General features: G+C 34.8%; 1 pseudogene; it reads left to right on the top strand.

Moving 5' to 3' along the window:
• Window positions 1-6,140: 6,140 nt before the first annotated feature.
• The window catches only part of LOC129494602 (5'-nucleotidase domain-containing protein 2-like), a 33,945-nt pseudogene continuing 13,786 nt past the window's right edge, over window positions 6,141-26,299 (top strand).

The following is a 26,299-nucleotide window of genomic DNA, read 5'->3' as shown; positions in this document are numbered from 1 at the left end:
TATTTACAGCATTATGAGACAGAGAATTATGCAGTTCCTGAGTGACTTAACATTGATTATAGTTATCTTGTTTTTATTATATACCATATCTTATATTATCCATAATAATTAGGGAAAAGATAAGGAAACCTTAAAACTAATTGTGACCCCAAATTAGTTTATTCAACATCCTTCCCTTCAAAACATTGACCAGAATTCCTACAGGCAGGCACATGCTACAACATACACACACACTAGGGTGAAAGAAGTCCCATGAGGACAGTGATCTGATAAAAATCCATGCAGTGAATCCTACTTTAAACACCCCACCCCTCACCCTGCTGGACAAAATGTTTCTTTCTTGCTTTTTCTCTTTCCTCATTTTAAGGCCATAGAAAGAACATGGACTGTGCAGCCAGACTTTCTGGGTCTGATTCCCAGTTTTACCATTCACCTGCTGTGTAACCATCACAAATTATTCAAGCTCTTTGGGTTCCATCTTCCCTATCAGTCAACCTGACTCCTAGAGTCAACTAAGAGGATCAACTGAGAACAAACCTATAAGTGCCTTAAACAGTACCTGACATAATCAATGTTATATTGCTAGCTACTATTATGAATGTGGGGCTGTGTCTGTTATAGAACTTACTATGATATATTGTAACATTTGTTGCCAGCACAACAATGTCAGCATATGATAAAAAGAAAAAAAATTATATATATTTTATAGGTATATATTCTCCTAAAATATATACAAAATATAAAATTTATATAATTTGTTACCTCAGAGCCTCTCTCAATGGCCAGCACATATTGACAATGCTATTTAAGCAGAAGGTTGAATCAATTACTTAGTCACCTAATTGACATGTACATAAAAATAAGTTGGCATACAGTTTACCCCAATTTTAGGAACTAAATAATATTGGCATATATTTTGCTTGTATAATTGTGACTTCTCCTGAAGGCAGCTGAGAACTCACAGTAACTGTCTTTAACTATTTTATAATAATTACTTGTTCCTCATAATATTTCAAAAACATCAAATGATGCTTCCATAATTAAACTTTAACACTTGTTCAAGTTTTTAATACAGATTAAATATCATTAAAAGAAATTTATATCTCTACATGTTTGTGTGATTTGGGTTAGATTTGTGTGTATGTTTGGGGAAAGGAGAGGGTGAAGCAAATGTTGGGGATTTTTTTTTTAATTAAAAACCAAAGGTGCTCCTGAAATATTCAATTGCTTATGTTTAGTTAAGCCTCTAGTTCAGTTTTTTGTTTGTTTACCTGTCCACACTTTAAAATGCACTTTTTTTTCATAATAGGAACAGAAGACAACTTTTACCTTCTTGATTTCCTTTGGCTGATGTATTCCCTTTTCTCTGAACAAATTCAACCATTATAATAGCAATGAAAGTTCATTTTCTCAGTTGTCATTAATGTTGAAGAATATTTAGAAAACTAGATAACAGACTTAAAATCTACAATTAAATTATTTTTTCTTCTGGCCCTCATTTCCCAAAATCATTCTACACATCCATAAGTTACAGAATTGGTTTTATTCAAAGTCCATTATTTAAGGTATCCCACTAGTGGAAATAGAAGTGACTATTTCCCATTATATCTTTCATAGGGAAAATGTCAAAATTATTATTATTTATGCAAAACTAAGAAAGGTAAAAATTTAAAATCCCATTCACATGAAATGCGTGTTTGCTACAAACTCAATTTTTGTGTTTCAAAAAGTAGATATTCCAGGACAAGTGTCCTTCAGAAGGTTCTAAAGCCCCTTGTAACAAATAGTACAAGGTCTTGGTTTCTAAGTATTATTGTTAACTAAAAGGAACCAATAAAAGGAAATGGTTGATTCTAGGACTGGTTCAGGGAAAGCATACAATGAGCATGGAAATACCTAGCTGTGTGAAAAAGTAAAAAAGAGCTCAAGAAATGATGGGGATGTGGCAAAAAGATAGGAGCCAGATTAAAAGAACTTACACTCACCTGATTTGAAAAATTTAATTATCAAAATAAATTATCCCAAGTGGATTATAATGCACTGAAAATGCACTAAAAAGCAATTCACACACAGCAAAGGAAACAATCCACAAAACAATCTTCTGAATGGGAAAAGAATAGGGCAGCCCGGGTGGCTCAGCGGTTTAGCGCCACCTTCAGCCCAGGGTCTAATCCTGGGCACCTAGGATCGAGTCCCGAGTTGGGCTCCTTGCGTGGAGCCTGCTTCTCCCTCTGCCTGTGTCTCTGCCTCTCTCTCTCTCTCTCTCTCTCTCTCTCTCTCTCTCTCTTTCTCATGAATAAATGAATAAAATCTTTTTAAAAAGGGGGGAAAGGATATTACTCAACCATTGGAAAAAAAAAAGGAGTCTTGTCATCTGCAAGGACACGGGCGGAACTAGAGGGTGTTATGCTAAGGAAAATAAGTCAAAGAAAGAGAAGTACCAAAGAATTTCACTCATCTGTGGAATTTAAGAAACAAAAAAGAACAAAGAGGAAAAAATAAGAGAGAGAGAGAGAGAGAGATGGAGAAAGTCAAGAAACAGACTCTTAGCTAAAGGAAAAAAATATATATTAGTAGTGTTACCTGTGGTTACCAGACTGACGGTTACCAGAGTAGGGATGGGTGTGGGTAAATAGGTCATGGAGGTTAAGTGCTTGTGATGAGCACTGGATGATGTATGGAGTTTCTTTTTTTTTTTTTTTTTTTTTTTAGATTTTTTTAATTATTTATTTATTTATGATAGTCACAGAGAGAGAGAGAGGCAGAGACACAGGCAGAGGGAGAAGCAGGCTCCATGCACCGGGAGCCCGATGTGGGATTCGATCCTGGGTCTCCAGGTCGCGCCCTGGGCCAAAGGCAGGCACCAAACCGCTGCGCCACCCAGGGATTCCCCATGTATGGAGTTTCTGAATCACTATATTGTACTCCTGAAACTCACTGTACTCACTCTTTTGTAATTTTAAAATAACACTGTATATTGTCTATACCAGAATTAAAAGAGAAGAGAGAAAAGGAAGAAAGAAAAGAAAAGAAAGAAAAGAAAAGAAAAGAAAAGAAAAGAAAAGAAAAGAAAAGAAAAGAAAAGAAAAAAGAAAACTGCCTCCTATTACCAGCTAATAATCACCAATGGATGTTAAAATCAATGGTGAAATCTTGATAGAAAATAGGATTTTTACATAGCCTTAAAGCATCTACAACAGATTATAGTTACCAGTTCTACTATTATGGAATGTGTTCCTAAAAGTTACCATGCCATACAAAATTGCAAAATAAAACCATTGGGTTTATGGGAAAATACAAAGATAAAATTAGTGACAGAAAATATAAGAACAAAAATGGTAGCATATTAAGCAGTTAAATATAGATAATATTATAATAAATATGACATTTTACCTTGAGAAAGACTTGAAATTTTCTTCTAGTTCGTGTTGGATGAACTGCAGCTTGTAAGTGATTGTGAAGTGGTGGAAGAAAGTTTATCTGAAATTGGGTAAGAAGTTGTAACATCAAATGTGGATAGGTTTGTCCCATGCCTCACATGGCAAACTGAGGTAGTAGGCATATGTTTGAGGGGTGTGCATATGTGTATTTTGTGTATTCCTAGAGGGCTTGGTCCAACTGGGTGATATTTTCTGTGTTCACATAATGTCATCTTCAGAACAAAATCACACATAGACAAACACAGTTTTATGCTCAATTAGTTCTCTGATTTATCAATCACTTAGGAACAATTTTGTGTTTTCAAAAGAAATGTTATAGCAGAACTATACTAATTATAAAGTGGAAAATGGAATTTTACAGTGGGGAAATTTGACAAATGCTACCCTAATCAAATGATCACAGGTAACATTACTAATAATGGGACATACTGCTTTGCATGCAATTTAATTTGTTTAATAGTGGATTTAAAAATTATTCCTCATGTTTGTGCACCTTTTTAAGACCTCTGTTCTAATTCACTTTGGGATATAAAATATCTTGTATTAAAGACTACTCTATATTTCTTTAAAAATCAAGTACCAGAAAAAGTTTCTCCTAAATAACATATTTTATTCCATCATATTATTGAGAATTATATAATACATATATTTTTCTTTTTTACTGTTTATGCGAACTCTCAGAACAAAATGTAAAGCTTCATAACTAAAAATCTCATAGGCACTGGATTTCATTTATTTACCTGCCCCTGTGGATTTATGGCTTATTATGTAAATTTTCAGAAATCTACCCATCTATCCATATATCATTTATATATTAAGCAACTCATTATGTACTGACATGAAAAATATCTTCATACTGTGTCTATATTTGTAGATGAGAAAATCCTTTTGGGGGAGAATTCATACTCTGGAGTAGGTATATACACAAATGTTGCACTGGATCTCACTTTGTTGAATTCCATTCTACTGAAATAGTCTATTTTGATAGGAAGGACACTTTGTTGTGTTTTTTTTTTTAATCAGTAATGTGTTAAAGATTAAAGTATGCATAAAGTTCATATCATATACTTTTAAGTAATATTATATATATCAGAAAATGATGCACACTAACCCTTCCAGCTGCCCTGCATTCAATATATAAATATTGGGAGATTAAAAGCTTTTTCTTAGAACTTATAAATGAACATTAATGTAACATAAAATAAAAATATTTGCTTTATTATCTATGTTTTCAAAGCCATATTTTAAACATAATTTCATCTGAATACTAGTTTCCTCCCTTCTCTTGAAGACACTGTTATAAGTATTTCAGGTTGCATAACAAAGTAATTTCATGATTTTTCAGTAGAAAGTCTTTTTTTCACTAAAATTGTTCAATTAGAACTTGTTTGTGCTTAAATGTTTTTCTAAGTGAACATTTTATTTTATTTTTTTAAGATTTTATTTATTTATTCATGAGAGACAGAGAGAGGCAGAGACATAGGCAGAGGGAGAAGCAGGCTCTTCGCAGGGAGCCTGATGCAGGACTCTATCCCAGGACCCTGGGATCACACCCTAAGCCAAATGCAGAGGCTCAACTGCTGAGCCACCCAGGCATCCCTCTAAGTGAACATTTTAATAATAAATATAAAATATACTTTGCTCTCACTTCTAAATACAAAGTGCAATTTATTTTTATTCAAAACCAATTCTGTTGAAAGTTTAAAACCTCAAAATCTTCTACAACATATTTTATTGAAGTAAACCCTTACTGTTATCAAATTGTTCAAGGCTTATATCAGTTCTGTAAGATTCGGAGAAGGCAATACTCTTTCCTTATTGAGGTACATATCTTAAATTTTAATATCAGAGTTCTAAAAAGATCTCAAAATCATACCTTGGAACCACCCTCTATAGAGTTCAATATTTAAAATACAGCATACTTGGCATACTTAGACTTTTATTAGAGAAAACCCTCTATCATTTCAAATTAAAATGTAGTGATATTGTTTGGAAGAAAACAGATTACCTCCACTCATTATGAGCTTTCATGATTTTCATTTACATGACCAAGTTTTACTGTTTTCTTGAAGTTCTTGAAGTTATGATTTTGTTTTTGAACCTGCTGATTCAGACAACATACTTAAAGACAAAAACAAGTAATTTAATATATGAGTTTTCCAGGGAGGTATTTATAGCCCACAAACCTAAATATGTGGTCGAAGTTGTCTAGAGACATTGAAATATGAATTTCAGAAGTGGAAACACAAAACCTTAACACAAAAGGACAAAAGTTATGTTTAATCAACCCTTGCAAGGTAGGCAGACATGACTTATGCCGGTCAAGGTCCCTAAGGCAAATACTAATAATTGCTAAGAAGAAAAAAATGGCAGATTACTTGATATTTGTTATTAATCATCTGCATTTCCTATTCAATTTTGGGAGGCAACATTTCATTTAATTAGTCCTCTCATTATAAATATTTCCCACAGTGATTCAGTTAACACAAGTTTTCTGACACTGACTGTGCAGATGGCAGAAAACTGGTATCTGGTCTCAAAGGGACTATTTGACCACTGCAGTAAAAGGGCAATAAACAAAATAACAACATTGCAGCCCACTTCAGTTTATGTAAGCAGTCAGCCTTTTATCGCTGTAAAACCTTGAAATGGATGTATGAGCTTTGCTGCAATAAACAAAGAGTTGTTTACAGCTTGGGGATGGCAGGTACCAACACTGGACTGGAACTCCAGCAGCCTGAATGTCAGGAACTGACTAATGTGAAGAAACATATTGTGGCTTGTTTTATGGAGAATATGTTTTATAAACCTCAAGGGACCATTTATCACAAATTCATCCACTCTGCAGCAGATTGCTGCTTTAATGTTGAATGCTGGATTTCAGTCAGGCCCTCAAGTAAAAAATGGAGGAAAAAAATCCAAATGCTATTTTGTTTCTGTTCGCTTGATCTTGATGATTCTCAAATTTCACCATAGGAAATCTATTTTAACCACTTACTCTCTCCCTTAAACAAACTAAATATTTTATGACTTGGGGCTAATTCATTAGAAAATTTACATCTGCTTACCGCTCGCTGTAAGCTATTTCAATGCCATTTATTTGAGATCTGGTGTGTCTGCTGCATGCCAACTTCTTTAAAAAAGAAAAAGTATCAAGGATAAACTCTGCTAATGGGAATAGAATTATGTGTCTTGTTTTCCATAAAATGGAATGATCAAACCACCATGGGAAAGGTTTTTACAGTCTTGCTTTTTTTTTAAGTTATACTACAGGAATATTTATAGGGATGCCATGATGGTAATCATTAAATAAAAATAATAAACTTGATTTTCTTCATTACATATAAAATTTCAGTGTAAAACAGTAGCTCCTCTCGGTCTTCAAGACACTACAGAGCACATGTGGAAAACTGATAACTAGCATAATGTCAGCAACTCTCTGTGTTGTAGGTAAATTCAAGCATACGGTGTAATCTATCCCAAGATACCCTTTTACATTTTTATGGCCTGTACTGTCACACGGTGAGGAAGCTGACATAAGTTTCACACAGGTGTGTTTGTCTTAGCACTCAAACAGTTGGTTTTTTGGCTTCAAAAATCAAATACAAAGATTTCTGGGAATTATAACAGTATTGAGAATGTAACAGAGCTTCTCAGACAGTGTAAGAAATTCTCCTACAACAGAATCACTTGTGACTGGCATGTTATGGTGCTAGATTGAAGTCAAGATTCCTGGGCCAAGCCCTAATCCATATTAGGATGAGGAGTGAGTCCAGGCAAATCCTTTATATTATTGTTTTATATACACAGGGAAATTATTGAAGCACTGAGATAGGAAAACACAAAAATGTAGGTTTAACATCATCTGCTATACAGATATTGAACATTTAAAAAGTAGCAGCATTGAGAAATTCTCCTGCAAGTCACAGAACTTAATTGGTTTCTTCTATGTTCTGCCTTTTCCCTTACCTCTTCATCCTTTCAGGGTTTCCTATGTTCTATAACTGTTGTTTCTCACTCATGGGAATGTAACTTATCTTAAATCAAAAGCTAAACTAATGTGTAAACTTTATTATTTTACTATGTATGTGCAATTTGAGAATAATTAAAAAACAAAACTTAAGAAACTTCTCTATCCTACTAGCATTTTGATCTAATTATTCACACAGCATCTTATAAAAGTGATACAAATGTAGAAACCTCAATCAGTGTGCTTTCTAGCTGTTTTTCTGGAGCTGTCCAGTGCTGATATAAAGAATGTACACTTCACACTGGGAAACAGTCTTTTCCTGCTCAAAGCAGAATGTGTTGCTTGCATAATATGGGCTTGCGGTACATGCCAGGGAATAGAAAAAAAAAAGACAGCTGCCTCTTTAAATGTGGAGTTAATACCTCAAAACCTCCCTTCTTCTATCTGAGGTTTGGATGTTACCATCCAAACATGCCCTATTTCATGATTCAACTAATTTTTAAAAATCTAATTAGTAAGTGGCACTGCTTTATTTTCAGCTATTAGAGTTTCACCTAAACCAGCAACTGGAATGGTAAAGCAGTAAAGTATTCCAAGTGAAGTATTCCAAAAGCTTCTTTTGCTTTTGGGTATCTTAAACCATCTCATAATTGAGTTGGACATTTCTCATCCAGCCCTGGAATAGACTCTTGTGAGATAGATAGCATCAGTTCCAGTTGAGAGTGAAAGCATTCTAAACAGGACAATAAGACTATTGTCACCAAATAAAGATGCATAAAAAAAATCTATCAGATTATACTTACCATTGGGTCATGTGGTTTAAACAGCACATTTTTTAAAATATTTTTTTAAATTTATTCATTTGAGAGAGAGACAGAAAGACATAGGCAGGGAAGGGGGCATACATGGAGGGAGAGGCAGAGGGAAGAGGAAGAAGCAGACTCCCCCTGAGCTGGGAGGCTGATGTGGGGCTCCATCCAAGGACCTGGAGATCACGACCCGAGCCCAAGGCAGATACTTAACCATGTAAGCCAAACAGGTGCCCCTAAAACAGTTTATTCTTAAGCTGACATGATATCTCTCACAACTCAGTCTTCTTAATGTCAGCTCTAATTCCAAATTTTGTTAAGGATTTTAACATCACCTGCTGTTTGTTTCGTATTTTTGTTCTTGAACTTGTTTTTCTGCTGTTAATTTGTATTGTTGTATTTGTTTTTATAATATGACATCAAGTATGTAAATCATAATTGGCTGGAAAATAAATGGCTATATAAAATATTATATATTAATCTAAACTAAAAATTGTCAAAAATGAAACTCAAATAACTTTTAGTCTCTGTTTCAATGTTTTTTTTTTCCACTTGTTATGTCTCTGGCTGTCAACACATGATCTGTTCATTTTCCTATCCATTAACCTTTTATGTTGTCTTTACATCTTTCTCCTCCAACATTTATCTAAAGTATCTCTGTTTTCTCCTTCAGTGAACAAATCCTTTATTTAGCAAGTTTATATCTACATTTATAATTATAGTATCCTAAATGTATTTTAAGACCTCTTAGAAGTTTCCTTTTAACTAGATCCTACATGTCTAAACCCAACAGTATATTATGCTCTTCATTACTACTCTATAGTCTTGTGTAGAGTAGTGTGGTCACCAGAAGTGGTAGCCAGATCAGCTTCTTTGATGTTATCTGGAAATATGTTAGGAATTCATATTCTCAGGATCAAACCCAAACCTACTGAATAAGAAATTCTGAAAGTGGTACCCAGAAAGCTATATTTTAAAAAGCCTTCCAGATTAAAATTTGACAACATTTGTTGGGATGTCTGGATGGCTTAGCAGTTGAGTGTCTGCCTTTGGCTCAGGGCATGATCCTGGGGTCCCGGAATCAAGTCCTACATCAGGCTCCCTGCATGGAGCCTGCTTCTCCCTCTGCCTGTGTCTCTATGTCTCTCTCTGTGTCTCTCATGAATAAATAAAATCTTTAAAAAATTGAGAACATGTGGTATAGAATATAAAACCATTTTCTTTGAAGTCAGACAGAACTTGTATAATTTTAAACTTCTGACTGACCAAGTCTGTTTTTTTTTTCATTCTAATTGAGTTGTTTTTTTTTTATAAATTAATTTTTATTGGTGTTCAATTTACCAACATACAGAATAAAACCCAGTGCTCATCCCGTCAAGTGTCCCCCTCCGTGCCCGTCACCCATTCACCCCCACCCCCCTGCCCTCCTCCCCTTCCACCACCCCTAGTTCATTTCCCAGAGTTAGAAGTCTTTATGTTCTGTGTCCCTTTCTGATATCTCCCACACATTTCTTCTCCCTTCCCTTATATTCCCCTTCACTATTATTCATATTCCCCAAATGGGTGAGAACATACACTGTTTGTCCTTCTCCGATTGACTTACTTCACTCAGCATAATACCCTCCAGTTCCATCCACGTTGAAGCAAATGGTGGGTATTTGTTGTTTCTAATGGCTGAGTAATATTCCATTGTATACATAAACCACATCTTCTTTATCCATTCATCTTTCGATGGGCACCGAGGCTCCTTCCACAGTTTGGCTATTGTGGACATGGCTGCTAGAAACATCGGGGTGCAGGTGCCCCGACTGACCAAGTCTGAATCACAGTGCCCATCCTTAACCAATCACTGTGGTCAGATAAATGGAGCAACCTGATTGGCCTATCCTTAATCAAAAGCCTACTATTGTGGACAGGGTAGTGAGAAAAAGCTATCTTGATCTCAAGGTTTCTTTAAGAGGGAGATGCTGAGGGACAAATATTTTCTGTTTATTTCAAGTGATACTATTCATATTATTTTACTCTCATTATTCTCTAGGAATCTGTGACCACTCACTTTCTTCAGGTTTAGATCAAAATTAGTTATTTTCAGGAAGCTTTCTTGGTTAATCCATCCTTCTCTGAACACAATTTTACCATATTTGAAAATATAATCTTTATTTTATGTAATTCCTTTGTGACTATCCCCATGCCAGTTCTATATGATTGGTTTCTTGAATATATTATAAATTCTGCTGATAAGGACTATAATTTTCCCCTCTGGCCTTTCCTGCATTTGGTGAAGTGCTCTGTACATAGCATATATTTAATAAATCAATTTCTATTATTAATCCTGTTCATCTTTTAGGATCTAATCTAAATCACATACAATATTTCAGATATGATTTTTCTTTAAATGCTTAACATTTTAATTATGTGTTGAGGATATGGATCTTAAAACTGAGTAGTATTTACTAAGTAATAATTAATATTTTGAATCCCCATGCACACTCAGTAGATAATATTAAATAAGCTTCCACTACCTCATTTTCTCAGAAGTTTAAGTTTTTTGATATAAAACTTCCAATAAAGTAATACTTAATAATTTGAGTGATTTATTTATTTCCTTTCTGAAAATAGAATTATTATGTGAATTAGAGAGATACAAATTTACACAACTCTATCGGTAGCGATAAGCCATTCAAAACTTTAGAATAAGATAGTCTTAAAAAGAGAAAGAAAGAAACAGCAGGTACTAATAGAGTCACTTGTGCTAAGTCCCACATCCACAAACCAAGACTTAACACCTAACCTAAATACAGTTTCAGTTTCTCCCAGAAATATGACCTTTAACCAGTCAATCTGGAATTACCTGGTGCTACTAGTAGTGTAATATGCTGGATAGATACCCACTTTTACTCAAAGATAGGGGACCTAGCCCAAAACAATACACTTGTCCTTTGCCTTGCCTCTTTTCTGCATCTAAAAGTCTTCCATTTTATATAGTTTTTCCCAGCTCCTTCTACTTGCCAGATCGGATGCTATCCAATTCAAGATTTGTTGATTACGCCAAATAGATCTTCACATTTATCCACCTGAATTTTATTTCTTAATAATAATGATACAACAGGCTGTGATTCAGAATAGAAATGGCAAGTCATGCAAACCCCAATTATGGCCATTCCTTTTTAGGAATGATCTTTTGATCTGTTCCTAATAACAAAGAAATATCATTTCCTATCCCCATCTTTTCAATGAAATTATGATATAAACATGGAAAAAAGAGCAAATTTTAAGTAGTAAATTTTCATAAGAGTTACTGAGACAGTAATAAGTAATGTATGCTTTCAAATGTTAAGCTACTTTTTGTAGTTTATATGTAGAAACTACATAACTGTTTTTGAAATAACTAAGAGTTCAGAATCTGACTAAGAAATACAAGTTCAAATCTTGGCTCTTTGATTCACTGTCCTGCTGTTACTCTCTGGATCTTAATTTGTTCATCTATAAAAATGATCTATTTCATCAGCTAACTTGGGGAATAAGATGAATTATTATTCCTAGGTTGTTTAGCACCTAGGACAGAAGTCATTTATTACCATCATTGTTCCCATCTTTTGCATTTCCCCCAGCTCCATGCTGGTCATTCCCTGGGGCACCAGCTATGTCTGCAGGCAATTCTCCATGGAGTAAGGTTTTGGTGTTGGCTGTTCCCTAGATCAAAAGTGTCATTTCCTTCTACAGTAATGTAACTATTTCTGAATATTGAAAACTTACCTTCCTGAACTCCATCCTGATCTTGTATATTTCTAAAAGTGGAACGAGAAACAATCCCGTCAAGGGAAATCATTATTTGAATTTATCACTATTGCTTTCCTTTGTAATAAAGTAAATGCTCTTAGCTCAAACATGAAAATAGCTTCAAATCCCACCATTCTTTTCCCTTATGCCCAGCATATGGATAAGCTGATAAGAAAGCTTGGGTGCTTCTTTCTTTGGTGCCAGTCTGAAGTTAGAACTGTGCAAAAACCCTGGCCTATATGCACACAGTTCGCCTTATCTAGGTTACACCCACTAACCACAGTAAAATCCTTTGGCAGCCATCCTGCCCCTCACTCTCTCAAGCCATTTTCAGACCTGCCTTGGAGCCTGCCCTACTTTTTCCAAAAAGCCTCATTATATGAGTCATAATGGTTTTCATCACTTTTTGGAGTGTGTGTTGCATCATCAGTCTTGACATTTAACCAAATTTTGCATGAAGAGTTTATCTGGTCTCTGTGGAGTATCTTCAACAATGGCCTTCATCATTGTATGTCAATTAAGCAACAATTACTTTTCTCCCTCTCTGGAACTCTTCTTCAAGTTCACACATACTAATTCAGTGTCGTTTAGCAAACGAAGTGAAAATAACATATTTCTTAAATTGTGTTCAACGTAAAGTCAGTATTTCTGGGTTATCACTCCCAAAATCTGTTAACTGCTCAATTAGTTTGAACGTACCTGCAAAAACACTGGTCATTAATCTGAATCTTGTATGGGGGGGAGGGAAATGTTAAGTTATCTTTTATTATCCCTTTTCCTATGCATACTTTGATAAGTTCTAGTTTTATACTTTTTATCAATACTTCTACAAATAGATCACTGTTTCTTGATTCTTCTCATCCATTAGTAAATAATCACTTTATTTTTTTACCTAGATTAATAGTTTACAAAGGGTTATGACTATTTTTAAGCCTCAAAACAACTCTGGAATATTAACTTGGCCAATAGCTTCTGTGGCTGGTCCTAAATTCTTTAAAAACATAATCATTTTTTTTTCTATTTTTTGAGGTGTTTCTTTATGGCTAAATTTGAATGGCTTTGTCCTAAATATACATGCAGTGCGTTTTAACTAAATGACACCCATCTCTTTATTTCTTTATTCTTTGGATTTAGAAAGAAAATACCAATGTTATTCAAGGAAAAAAAGAGAGAATGAGGATGAAGGGGTGCTTTTAATAATGTCCAGAGTTGATTTTTATTTATTGGCTTTTTTTTTGTCTGAGGATAGTCCTTTTGTCACAAGACTTTGTGGGTATAGAGGGTACTGGAGGCAAAAAACTAATGTCAAGTATAAGCAAGTCCTTACCTCCAATTGTCTCATGCTTTGAACTTACATTGAGACAAAAGATGTAGACTTAATTCAGTTGCATTATAGTAAAAAAATAAAATTCAATTCAATTAACCCCTGAATGTTAAATCTTATAGGATGTTCCACATATGCTTGTTAAGCTGTTATATTTATCTGCTTAAAAAAATTTTTTTAAGCTGAAGTTGAGAGGGCTGGATTTGTTTACAAGTAATATGAAGTGGTGTGTACTCAAACTATAACTTAATGGATGTTTTTCACATCACAAAACCACTATGCAGTTTGGCACATTTAAAATGGCTGGCAGGCTCCACTTAGCAGAGGCCAAGGAATGAAGTACCGGGGTGTTGCAGGTCAGTGCACTGGCAGAGGTGTATGGGAAAGCTTGCCTGGCTCTAGTTCCTGCAATCACTCACTCATTTCATGAGCAATAAAACTGAACTAAGTAAAAAAAGAAGCCATTAAACATTAATGTGCAGTATACACTGACCCAAGGATGGGAGAGAAAGTACTCTACATATTTTTCCTTTACTTGTATTATTCATGTCATGAAAGGAGACCTAATTATATTTTATTCCCAAAGATAATACCCTATAAGAATAGGGAATTTATTTATTCTTTAAATGCTGATATGAGAAGAAAATTATAGCACCATTCTAAGCCATCAGTTTTGAAAGAATAGGCCAGCCCAAAGGTAAAATCAGTTCCTGTCATTTCCACACACAAAACATCTTATCCAATTGATGTAGCTCATTTTTAAAATGTTAGCAATTTTCAGTACTGTATGGTCACGTGAGATGTTTATGTATATTATATAATTTAATCCTAAAGGATTAATAAAGGGATTAAAAGGATGCGTCAAATTCTTAAAGCAAATACATTTTTAATGAATATGACTTGATTGTTAAAGTACTAAAATCAGAAGAAATGGGTGGGAAATATCAGAAAGGGAGACAGAACATGAGAGACTCCTTACTCTGGGAAACGAACTAGGGGTGGTGGAAAGGGAGGAGGACGGGGGGTGGGGATGACTGGGTGGTGGGCACTGAGGGGGGCACTTGATGGGATGAGCACTGGGTGTTATTCTGTATGTTGGCAAATTGAACACCAATAAAAAAATAAATTTATTATTAAAAAAATAAAGTACTAAAATCATGAATTTGTGTGTTTTTTTCTGATCCTTATCTTTTTGTATATTTTCATTTAACATATAAATAATGAATTATGTCAATAAAACAATAGTTTAAAAAACCATTCCTAAACTATAACTTGATATCTCAATAATTCTTCATATTTATTTACTATCTTAATGGCTAACATTTTATATGAATAAATATTTCATTAAAGATAAAAATAATACCATATCTAATACATTAATCAGGGGATTCTATGGTCATTTAGCTTCTATAAAATATAGTCATATAAGGAGATATTTATCATAAATAGTCCATGACATATAACTTGAAGACCCTTCCAAATGGATAAAATATAAGTAGTCAAAATATACCAATAAAAATGTAAGAGAGTTTACAACTTTGACAATTTTATTTTATATTTTCCCCTGCGCAGATCAAACTGAAATTATATTAGTTGACATAATTATTATGTTGTTTAGCTTTTTTTTCCTAATACGTTCCAACATTTTCTCTAAACATACCAATTGAGAAATCAATAGCCAATTGCTTCTTACTGGAGAAGTCTAACACTGCAGCATTTTGTAATTCCTTCTCACCTTGAAAGATTAAAAAAATATACTTTTGATATTATAAATTTGGTCAAATTCTACTTGTATTTGTAATGACAATTTTTACTTAATAAACACAGCTTCTTTGTACTAAGAATAGCCTTCTCCTGCCAATCCTGGGTAATTCTGCATCAGCTCATACTGTATTATAAAACAGCATAAATTTTTTATTAGTTCACTGAAAGGATTTGAAATATGGTCTTCTATTTACTATCCAGTCATTGCTTGGCTTTAATTGCTATGTAAGGATTTAAAGAGAAGTAACAACATAAGCCTAAAATATTAGTTAATTCAGGGTACTCTATATGAAAACTTTGTCATTCTCAACTAAGTTCTCTAATATTTCATAGAGTTATAAAAATTTTTTCCTGAATTTTTGAAACATGCTAATATCACATAATTTTACTCTTTAAATACCTGGAAATGTTGCCTTTTTACTTGAGTCAATTAAGATGATTTCAATGCACAAGCATTCTTTATTAGTCTTTTGTCAGAGATATAATAAGTATTAATTATTTGTTGAAAAAATAATTATTATTTGGTTTTATAATGTACTTTTATAGTGAAATATTATAACATGATTATTTGTCATATTTTCATTTTTACAAAGTAAAGTGAAGGAGAGAAAGTCAAAAATAAGTTTGTCTATCTTCACATTTAGGCAATGTGTCTACAGATGTACTATTGGACTCGGGAAGAATCCCTGATGACCTTCTACTCCAACTATCAAATTTTCTAGTTGATTAAAGTACTTTCCAGAGCTGAAAAATTTGGTCACAGATTTTGAGTGTGAGAAAAGACTAGAATCCTGATTTTCTTGACTCTAGACGTTTGAGAAATAAAGGTAATATTTCTATAACCATGAATATGTCCCTCATCTACATGCATTATAGGAAAATAAGTTCAGGTATCTTAATAAATGATGCTTAAACACAAGATGTTCTAGATTTTTTTTTTAAAGATGCAGAGTTTTATTAATTTTATTTATTTATTTATTTATTTTTTATTTATTTATGATAGTCACACACAGAAAGAGAGAGAGAGAGAGCGAGAGAGAGGCAGAGACACAGGCAGAGGGAGAAGCAGGCTCCATGCACTGGGAGCCCAACGTGGGATTCGATCCCGGGTCTCCAGGATTGCGCCCTGGGCCAAAGGCAGGCGCCAAACTGCTGCGCCACCCAGGGATCCCAAGATGTTCTAGATTCTTAAAAAAAGGATATCAGAATGAGTTCCAAGTTTTAGAAAAATAAATTTCCAGGACCTGGGAAAGTCTGGTTCTGGAGCCAAGAGCTACTAATGCATTACTGCCAAACAGTCTTGCTCTGATAGCACAAATGATGGTTGTATAACAAGTACAATGTAACATCTCAACAGAAATATTTGGTAGACTTTGAACTATAGCTTAGAGGTATGTCCAGACTCTAATATGTGGGAGAATCACTTTCTGGCAGGAAAGAGCCAAAATGGGGTCTAATAAGGGTGAAGGGAGGGTGTCAATCATAAAGAAAAGTTCTGTCCTGTGATTGCACGATTCAAGATCTCACCAAAATTTCCATCACATTTTTCTAACTACTTTCTCTAAGGATGTTTCATCACAGTCTTAGTAACTTTAGAAAGCAATTAAGGGGTGCCTAGCTGGCTCAGTTGTTAGAGCATCCAACTCTTGATCTCAGGGTTGTGAGTTCAAGCCCCACATCAGGCATAGAGTCCACCTTAAAAAAAAGGAAATCAAGTAAAATTACTACTTATGAGGAACTATAATTGCCTCTCCCACTTTATGATTTTTCAACATATTTATGTTTTCTATGTATATAAGATAAAACTGAGATAAACATGTCTTTAGTATATCATAAGCTTATCTTTAAAATATTATTATATGTGTTGTCCCTGGAAATACAATGCTGAAGGACAAATTGTGACAGGGACAGAGTTTCATAAAATGGTCTAAAATATGTTATTCTTTTAGAAAAGATTTGTATAAGTGAGAAGACAAAAAGTATCACATAAGCAGAGCAAAAATGATATAAGATCTTACCAGTATATATACTATTATAATAAAATGTCTTTTCATTTTTGCTTTTTTCTTCTATAATCTATAGAACAAAATCTATTATCTTCTATAATCTACTTAAAAATATATTCTAAATGATGATGTGATCATTTGCTAAAGAGCAGCCAGTATGTGGTATATGTATACAATGGAATATTACTCAGCCATTATAAACAAAAAATACCCACCATTTGCTTCAACGTGGATGGAACTGGAGGGCATTATGCTGAGTGAAATAAGTCAATCGGAGAAGAACAAACATTATATGGTCTCATTCATTTGGGGAATATAAAAAATAGTGAAAGGGAATAAAGGGGAAAGGACAAAAAAAGAGTAGTAAATACCAGAGAGGGTGACAGAACATGAGACTCCTAACTCTGGGAAATGAACAAGGGGTGGTGGAAGGGGAGGTGGGCGGGGGGTGGGAGTGACTGGGTGACGGGCACTGAGAGGGGCACTTGATGGGATAAGCACTGGGTGTTATGCTATATGTCTATATGTTGGCAAATTGAACTCCAATAAAAAATATATATATGTGTTTCAAAAAAAAAAAAAGAGCAGCCAGTATTAAAGTCTCTAGAATTAGAACCACTTTCCACATCTGAATACTCATCAGGTCAGATAACCATTTTACAAGATTCATCAGTACTAAAGGTGTAGTCTGACAGCATCTGCTTTTTGAAAAGCATCATTTCTTCCTATTGACCCTAGTGCAGCTTGGATATAGGAAGTAACAGCCAACATCTGGAATTCACTGTAGGGCTTATAAGCAAAATCTACACTTTCTACATTTCAAACATAAAAAAGATACATTTTAAAAATTTTGTGCATTACTTTATAAAAGTGTATGAAACTGTTCTTCAGATATATAATCATATTTCAGGACTCATATTCTGTTCTGTATCTGCCTAGGAAATAAAACATAAAATCAAACCAAATAATCTGATTTTTTTCTGGTTCAGGGAAGGGCTGCATCACTCTTTTCTTTACCTTTATAAAGTTTAAATTTGGGGCAAGTGAAAAAAAGGAGAATGCTAAGAAACTGAACTGCAGTGAGGGCACAGCTTACGGTCTTATTTTAAGTACAGACAGAATGCTGGACAATCAGGCAGAGGAAATTCTCACACCATAGTGGTTTCTCCAGTGATTCCCTCCTCATTTACAGCCTGCATGTGGTACCTGCCCAGGTGCTGAATGTCAAGAAATATCTTAAGGACTTCACTCAAATGCCGTGATGGATGGATGAAGGGTGGGGCGATTTCTCTCTGTACCTGCTTATAGCTCATATAAAGATGAAAAGTACAAAGTGTATTATTTGTTTACACAGTTTTTAGGCCTTCATGGTCATGTCTTTTAGATATTTTTAGCATGATTCTGCAAAAGGCTATTTACGCTATACACACAGGCCTTAATAAAATCTGGTTTATGGCCAATTAGTTCAGCTGGTTATAGCACAGAGCTTAGAAAACTAAAACTTATTTTAATCCTCAGTGTGTTTATTTATTTTGATATAGATACAATTTCTCTTCCCTTCAAGGGATACAACTTTTAATTGGCAAATTATACCAAAAAATAAAATAAAATGAAATACATACAGACCAAGAGGGATTTGCACAAAGTAGTGTGAATAGATCACCGAATATACCAAAATAAATGAAAAATAATTGTTCACCTTTCCCAGAAAGTCTCTCTGAACTCCAACATGAGCAACATTGTCTTTCATTGTTTAACAACAGAATTACTTGCATTTATTTCTTCATTTCCTCTATTATATTTAATTTATGCTTATATATGAGTTTCTCTACATTAGTGCCATCATTCCATGGGACACTAGTTGTAGCAGAAACTCTGGAAATGGATTCCCTGATCAAATTAGTTTAAAATACTATCTTATAGTCCCCTCTTAAAAAATAAAAAAATGCATCTAAGCATAATAGAATAAGAAGTCACACAGACATAATTTTAATTTTTTAAAAAAAATTTTAAAAAGCATATTTTCATCAACTCTTATGTAATGAAATCACAGACATGAAAATCAGTCCCATGTCAGGCTCCCTGCATGGAGTCTGCTTCTCCCTCTGCCTGTGTCTCTGCTTCTCTCTCCCTCTCTCTCTCTCTCTCTCTGTGTGTGTGTGTGTGTGTGATGAATAAATAAAATCTAAAAAAAAAAAAAAGCGAATTGTAGTTTGTTGCTCATTGACCAGACCTGAGTCACATGAACATCTTTACTGCAAAGAGGTCCAAAAAATAAATTTTTTAATTGGGAACACTGATATCTCAAAAAAACTGGAATTTGTTAGTAAAAAATAAGGAGAAAAGATAGATATTGTGCAACTAATACTATTTGTCACAATTCTCTGGATCAAAATTTAGAAAGAATTACATGTATCACTGATTCAGTTATATCAAACTTTGCTTCCTTGTTTGAGTAATAAGCTAAAAAATAACTCATCCCCCTCTTACCTGACACATTTACTGCAAATGAGGAATGCACATACTTATATTTATGGTGCATATCTCTTTCTAGTATATGTTCTAATAAGCAGTACTTTGTAACATCAAGACTTTTTTTTCCCAAATCATTGTATTAGTTAACATTTGTGGATTTATCAACACTTGGAAAATTTAAAATAAAGAAGAAGAAGAAGAAGAAGAAGCAAAGTAATAGTGGAAAGAACAAAAATAGATTGTTGTTGTTGTTGTTTACCAAGGGATGAATCCTGGCAATATATTTTTTAATCCCCTCATTCTATATGAGAAACAATATGCTATTTGGTTGTGATAGTGTTTTAATAGAGATGTAGTTACATGTTAGTTTTAGTGACGGATCTCTCCAAGATTATAATCAATCATGGAATAAAGATATTTACAATCATGATAATTCAGATTAATCTGAAGGGTTATTGAGGGAGAGGAAAGGCAGAGTTCTAGTGGCAGCTGTGAATGGCAAAACATTTTATGAGCCTTCTGAGAGCACTCAGACAATGAACTTCAACATTTGCAAAGCTTGTCAAAAGAAATTAAAATTTAATTAGAATATTTAACTATGTGTAATGTAAGGCACAAGTCTGGTATGTGAAAGAAGCTTATACATTAATTGACTGAAGTAATACGTAAAATGAAACTGAAGCACATACATAAAGTAAGGTCTCCTTTTAAATTTAAAGATTCTTTTGCTCTCTATACAGAAGTTGTTGCTGTTTCTCCTCCTAAGAATAAGGAGACCTTGGTTATAAATCATACACAGAAGTAGATACTCTCTGCTACACAGCTATCAAATGGAGGAATATACATTTTCTACTTTATCTATCAGGCCTACTGATGTATTTTCATCTATGGTATCAATCACTATAGGAGCTTAAGTACTTGAAAATGGGAACCCATGGGGCTCAGCTACCACCAATGAGGGCTCAGCTGTTCTGTGAAAGCCATGAAAAGTGAAACATCTGAAAGACCTAAAAATACAGCTTAGTCTCATCATAAGCCACTGACCATGTGGTGTCCCTGGCTCCAGGCATCACACAGAGGATTTAAATAACTCGTGCAAATTCTGAAGACAAAGATAAAAGTGGTGGCACTGAGATTCTCAGTAGTGATTCCCAAAATGTGAATAAAAACAGGCATCCTTTGCCACTAGATTAACTTTGAGCAACATCTGTAGGATGCTGGGAGATATGTGCACTCCAGGAGAACTGCCAGTGTCACAGACAAAAGGTTCAGCATAATTATAGAGTCTCTGCAGGGGAGAGAAGCACAATATGTCACGAGAGTAATGCAAATGATCTTTAGGACGCTGTTAACGTGCATTAAATTTTGGGTAGCAACCAACTGTGAACGCATAACCAATAAATCACACAGGAAAATAAGAGAAAAAAATTACGTGTCTGTTCTGAACATTGCCCACAAGTATCTTTGCATATGACACAATTATGGCAAATTTAAATGTCATGATCTTTGTTCAATTTAGAAAGATAAAAAATATTATTAGTTAAATCAATGTATAGTTATTTGGTCTTATCAATATATGCTCTATATGGTACTCAGAATTACAGAATAGCAGTACTATACAGCACATAAAAAGTCTCTCTCCTAGAGTTCCTAACTCTAAACCATGTATGCTTATTAAGGAAAGGATGCTGTGATAGTAGTTGAATATATGCATGGTTGTGTCAGGTAACTCTGGTGGGTCTCAGATTTTGGCTGAAGGGAAAGGGGAGAGTTGGGAAAATAGGAAAGAGATTTTAATCTGTGTTTAGTCCAAATTAATCTCTAGCTTCACCCTCACTCTCTTTTTCCCCAAAAGATTAAGAGCCTGGAAGAAGAAGATGACACAACTGATTGCAGCAGAGATTAGGTGCACCTTGGAGCATGAAGCCAGATAACAAATTCTGACTAAGAATTACAGAATTAGCCAGAATCATTGCCCTCTGGGGACTATTTCCCTATTCATCAGTCTATGCCCATTGCAGAGGATTATCTCTCTGCTTTAAAGAGAGTGTAAATCCTGAGATCTAGGTAGAGTCATCTTTACCTTTATGTTCTCTGTGTTCTCCATAGAAACTACTTGAAAACTTTTGAGAGTTTCCTACTACATTTAGGGAAACGAGATTAGTTTTAAAAATAAAAGAAAAATAAAAATTTAACTTACAAAAATGTAAGGACAAATGGGCAAAGAGGAGATAATGGCTCATATAACAGCCTCCTGCTCCCTCTTAAACTGTTTGTTATTCTTCAAAACTGTTTTCTCCATTTAGTCAAGTTACCCATCTTCATCTTCCCTTTAATCCTAGTGCCTTAGGTGCTTCCAAGAATTTCATCCCTCTGGAGGGACTGATGAGGATGGATGGGTGGGATTCCATAGGTAACAATCCAGAACAATGAAATCAAAGCACATCAATGTGAAAGAAGACTAACTCAAGGGATTGTCTAATTATAAATACAAAGCTGTTCCTCACTATAACCCACTGCTAATCAATTTCCCTAGAAAGTTCACTAGTTTTCTATTCCAGACATTCATCATTATCCACAAATTCCCATTGGTAAGCTGTTTACTGAGAAAATAAAGCACCATCTTAATATGGATTTCTTAAATGAGAGCCTGACATGAGGATTCAAATGTAGTTAGATAATTTTAGTTAATGCTAGCAAGCAGAAGTAAGAAAGTAGGGAAATTGAAAGCCAATAAAGTGTACGTCATTTAGCTGGTTGCTGATCTGGGCAACTAGAAATCAATTTCTTTGGAGATCTGTGGAGACCTTCTGAGGAGTCTTGTAGAACCCATCTCAGAATAGTCACACTTAAAGAAAGGAGCCCAGTGAAATTATCTATAGACACTTTTCTCCCACTGGTTGAAGATGGCCTTTGGGAGCATTAACTTCCACCCGTACTCACACACACACTCACATTTGTGTGTTGAGAGACTCTGTAACTTGGAGAAACCCTTAGGCAGAGAAGGAGAAATATCCTATGATGTGTGCTTCAGGAAGGATGCTGGCTTTCTGCACCACAGCTGTTGTAAAACTGATTATGCAAAGTGGGAGTGTATCGATCATAAGTGGCCAAACATGAATTTCTTTTCCACCTCTACAGATTATTTATTCCACAATGTCATTGCCCATTTTGTCTAATTTTTATAGCCTTATTCACCTTGGTACTAATTTTTATTCTGCCACCACTATCCAAACATTTCTCTCATAAAAAATAAAAAAACAACCCTCTTCCAATAGCATAGACTTAATACACCTCTACAACTAAAATTGCAAATTTACAACAATGTGTCGTTTTCCTTGCTTCTCATTCTGGCTTTCAGACCATTTCACATTTTACCTTGGGCTCTGGCATAAGCCAAGATGAAGAAGTAACAACTTACCCCTAGAAGAAGAACTAGTCAAAAATGACTTTATTGACTTAGATTCAGAATCCTGTGTCTGGGAACAAGCTGCTTTTCATCTCCACTATCTTTAATTATCCCTTCAATTAATCTATTTCCACATACCTTCTCAATATTAAGTCTTTACCATACATTCATGTATTTTTTAAAGGATTATTTATTTTAGAGACCAAGGGAGAGAATGGGGGGAGGAGCAAAGGGAGGGAATCCTGAGGCAGACTCGTGCTGATCATTGAGCCTGATATGGGGCTCAATCTCAGACCCATGAGATCATGACTCATAAAACCATGGCCTGAGATAAAGCCAGCAGTTAGATGCTTAACTGACTCAACCATCCAGGCTCCCCTACGTTCGTTCATGTTTTCAGTATCATGCCAGTTTCACCAAGCATCTCCATCCTTTGGAGTCTTTATGCAAATGCTATCTTTATATTTTGCTTCTTCAAAGGATTAATCCTGTATCATCTTCCCTACATTCATGACTGTCTCTTTTCCTGAGTACAACTTTGCTGTAATTGCAAGAGGTTCATTCTGGCATTCACACTATCAGTGGTCCTTGGCGGTGGTAGTATCATGCATGTAACTCCAAACTGACGCATATAGGCTATTCCATACTAAAGTCTTCAGCCAGTATTATGCCTAACTTAACTCATTTTGTTCTGTTTTCCTTTTTTTTTTAAAGGTTTTATTTATTTATGCATGAGAGACACACAGAGAGAGAGAAAGAGGCAGAGACACAGGCAGAGGGAGAAGCAGGCTCCATGCAGGGAGCCTGATGCAGGACTCGATCCTGGGTCTCCAGGATCACACCCTGGGCTGAAGGCGGCGCTAAACCGCTGAGCCACTGGGCTGCCCTTGTTCTGTTTTCTACTAATAGGTCACTTCCTTACATTGTCCTGGTAAATGTCTTGTCTTTTCCTCCTTATTATGAACTTGGGTTGTTTTAACATCCCAATACAAAAGTTTCTAAATTCCCTAAACATCAGTGACTTCTCACATCACTCTTTGAAAATTTATTTGGGTTCCCATACTCTCAAGTTTACCATCAAGAAGAACTGCTTGAATCTTGAAACCTTAAACTCTATTACCCTACTGACCCAGACCTATTATTTTGACACTGGTTACCTCATTATTCCATTATCTTTTTTCTACTTATCATGTTTAATAGTCTCTTGACTCTTCCGTGTCTGTCAATTTTTACAGCTTTATCCTCTGTCTCTACCCATCCAAGAATATCATAATGCACTACAGTTAAATTTCTAGCACTAACAACTCTAATTAGTCAATCTACCTTTCCCCTCTTCAATTTCCATTCTTTTGGCAAAAATAACACATCTGAGTGGAAGAGGGCCATTACAGATTTATGGTGGGAGATTTCTTTCTTCTTTTAGTCTTCTTTTTTTTAATATTTTATTTATTTATTCATAGAGACAGAGAGAGAGGCAGAGACACAGGCAGAGGGAGAAGCAGGCATCTTACAGAGAGCCTGATGTGGGACTCGATCCAGGGTCTCCAGTATCACACCCTGGGTTGCAGGCAGCACTAAACCGCTGCGCCACCGGGGCTGCCCTTCTTTTAGTCTTCTAATGAAAAGAAAGAGAGAAGTGACTATTATGTTTTCCCATGTAAGGAAAAAGACCCTCACAATGGAGCAGCAAGGGGATAATAATACAGGTCTAAACTAGCCACAGAATAAGTCATGCCTACCTTCTCTATATGGGGGAAAAAGAAACCCACCTTTGTCCTGGATTGTGTTTTGTGATTATCCCAATGGGTAATCCAGTTTCTGGGACTTTAAGTTGTTTGCTATAGTCATCCATGATGATAGAATTTGTGATAATTATTTGTCTTATATTATATTTAACTCCATATAAATATTCATATATGAATAGGTTAAAATGTTAACCCGTATATAGGTTAAATTAAGTTCAAAGTGAGACGCAAAATTGGGCTCAGGCAGCATCTGTGCCTCCTACTGACCTGAGCTCAGCATAGTGATCTCTAGCAATCCCTCTATGCAGAGAATCACAGAAGTACATCCAGGAGTTGTCATACTCTTATCTATCCTGCCCAGCAAGTCCGGAATATGGTAGAAGACAAAACAGTCTTTAGCAAGGCAGAAGGCAATACTTAGAAATGTAACAGTTGCAAGTGGAACATCATTTTTAAGTGTGTCAAGGATCCTGTCAAGAATTGGGAAAAAAAAAAACAAAAACAAAAAAAACCCTGAGTGATGCTTCAATTTCTGTGATTCTGCTGAGAGGGCCCAGGTTGTGGACTGTGAGCTTATTTTAACTATCTTTATCTTTTTAATTAAAAAGGCAACACATGTACATTAACAAATTCAAATAGCATAAAACGCCTCACAATAAACAATCTTCCTATCCCTGCATTGCATCCCTAAAAGAAACATCTCTATTTTACCTGTTTTTCTAAAGAATTTCTCCAAATATCCCTAAGAATAGACATTCACATGCACATTCCCTTTTAAAACACAAAGACTCATATACAATAAAGTTCCAACTGGGTTTCTTTAACTGTCAATATATTTTAGGACACTCTCAATACTGGCATGCATAAATTCAACCCATTTTGTTTAAGGTTTGAGCATATATATAATAATAACCTAACTACTTCTCCTATCAGGGGATGTTTATAGTGTGTTTAATATTGCAGTTACACAAATTGGTCGGTGAATGCTGTTAATATAGATTTTTGCTGACTTGTACAGGTATACCAGTTGATTAGATTTATAAGTGAAACTGTTAGGATGAGGATGATAAATTTTACATTTGGGTAATTATTCTCAAATTCCTAGGAGACTGCTGTTATTTACTTCCTACCAATATTGTTCTCAATATACCCTTATTATTACCTGAATAGGTACTGTGAGGAACATCTATTTGTCATAGTTTGCCTATCTCACTTCCATACTACAGCAGTCATAGGGTTTAATTTCTTAATCTTCTAGTCCCATGCAAATTCCCATCCCAAATATGATTGACTAAGAGCTATTATGATCCAGTATCTGGCTGAATCTTCTTCATATGCTTTTGAACTCTATTATTCCTAATTCTGAAATGGTATTATGTTTCTTCACTTAAACTGGCTCTTTTCTCAAGGTATTATTTTTATCTTCAATGTAGCTTCTCTGGAGAAGTCATTTGATAATTTTTTTTGTCATTTGATAATCTTATGGACTTTTAGTTTCTTCTATGGAAAAAATTTTGATTGAAACTATAATTTCCAGGGTCATTTCCAATTATAAACTTCTTTTTTTTAAGTATTTT

This window comes from Nyctereutes procyonoides, unplaced genomic scaffold, assembly GCF_905146905.1.
Source record: "Nyctereutes procyonoides isolate TBG_1078 unplaced genomic scaffold, NYPRO_anot_genome, whole genome shotgun sequence".
NCBI lineage: Eukaryota > Metazoa > Chordata > Mammalia > Carnivora > Canidae > Nyctereutes > Nyctereutes procyonoides.
The sequence above is the reverse complement of the archived record's forward strand: the minus strand, read 5'-3'. Positions and strand labels throughout refer to the sequence as shown.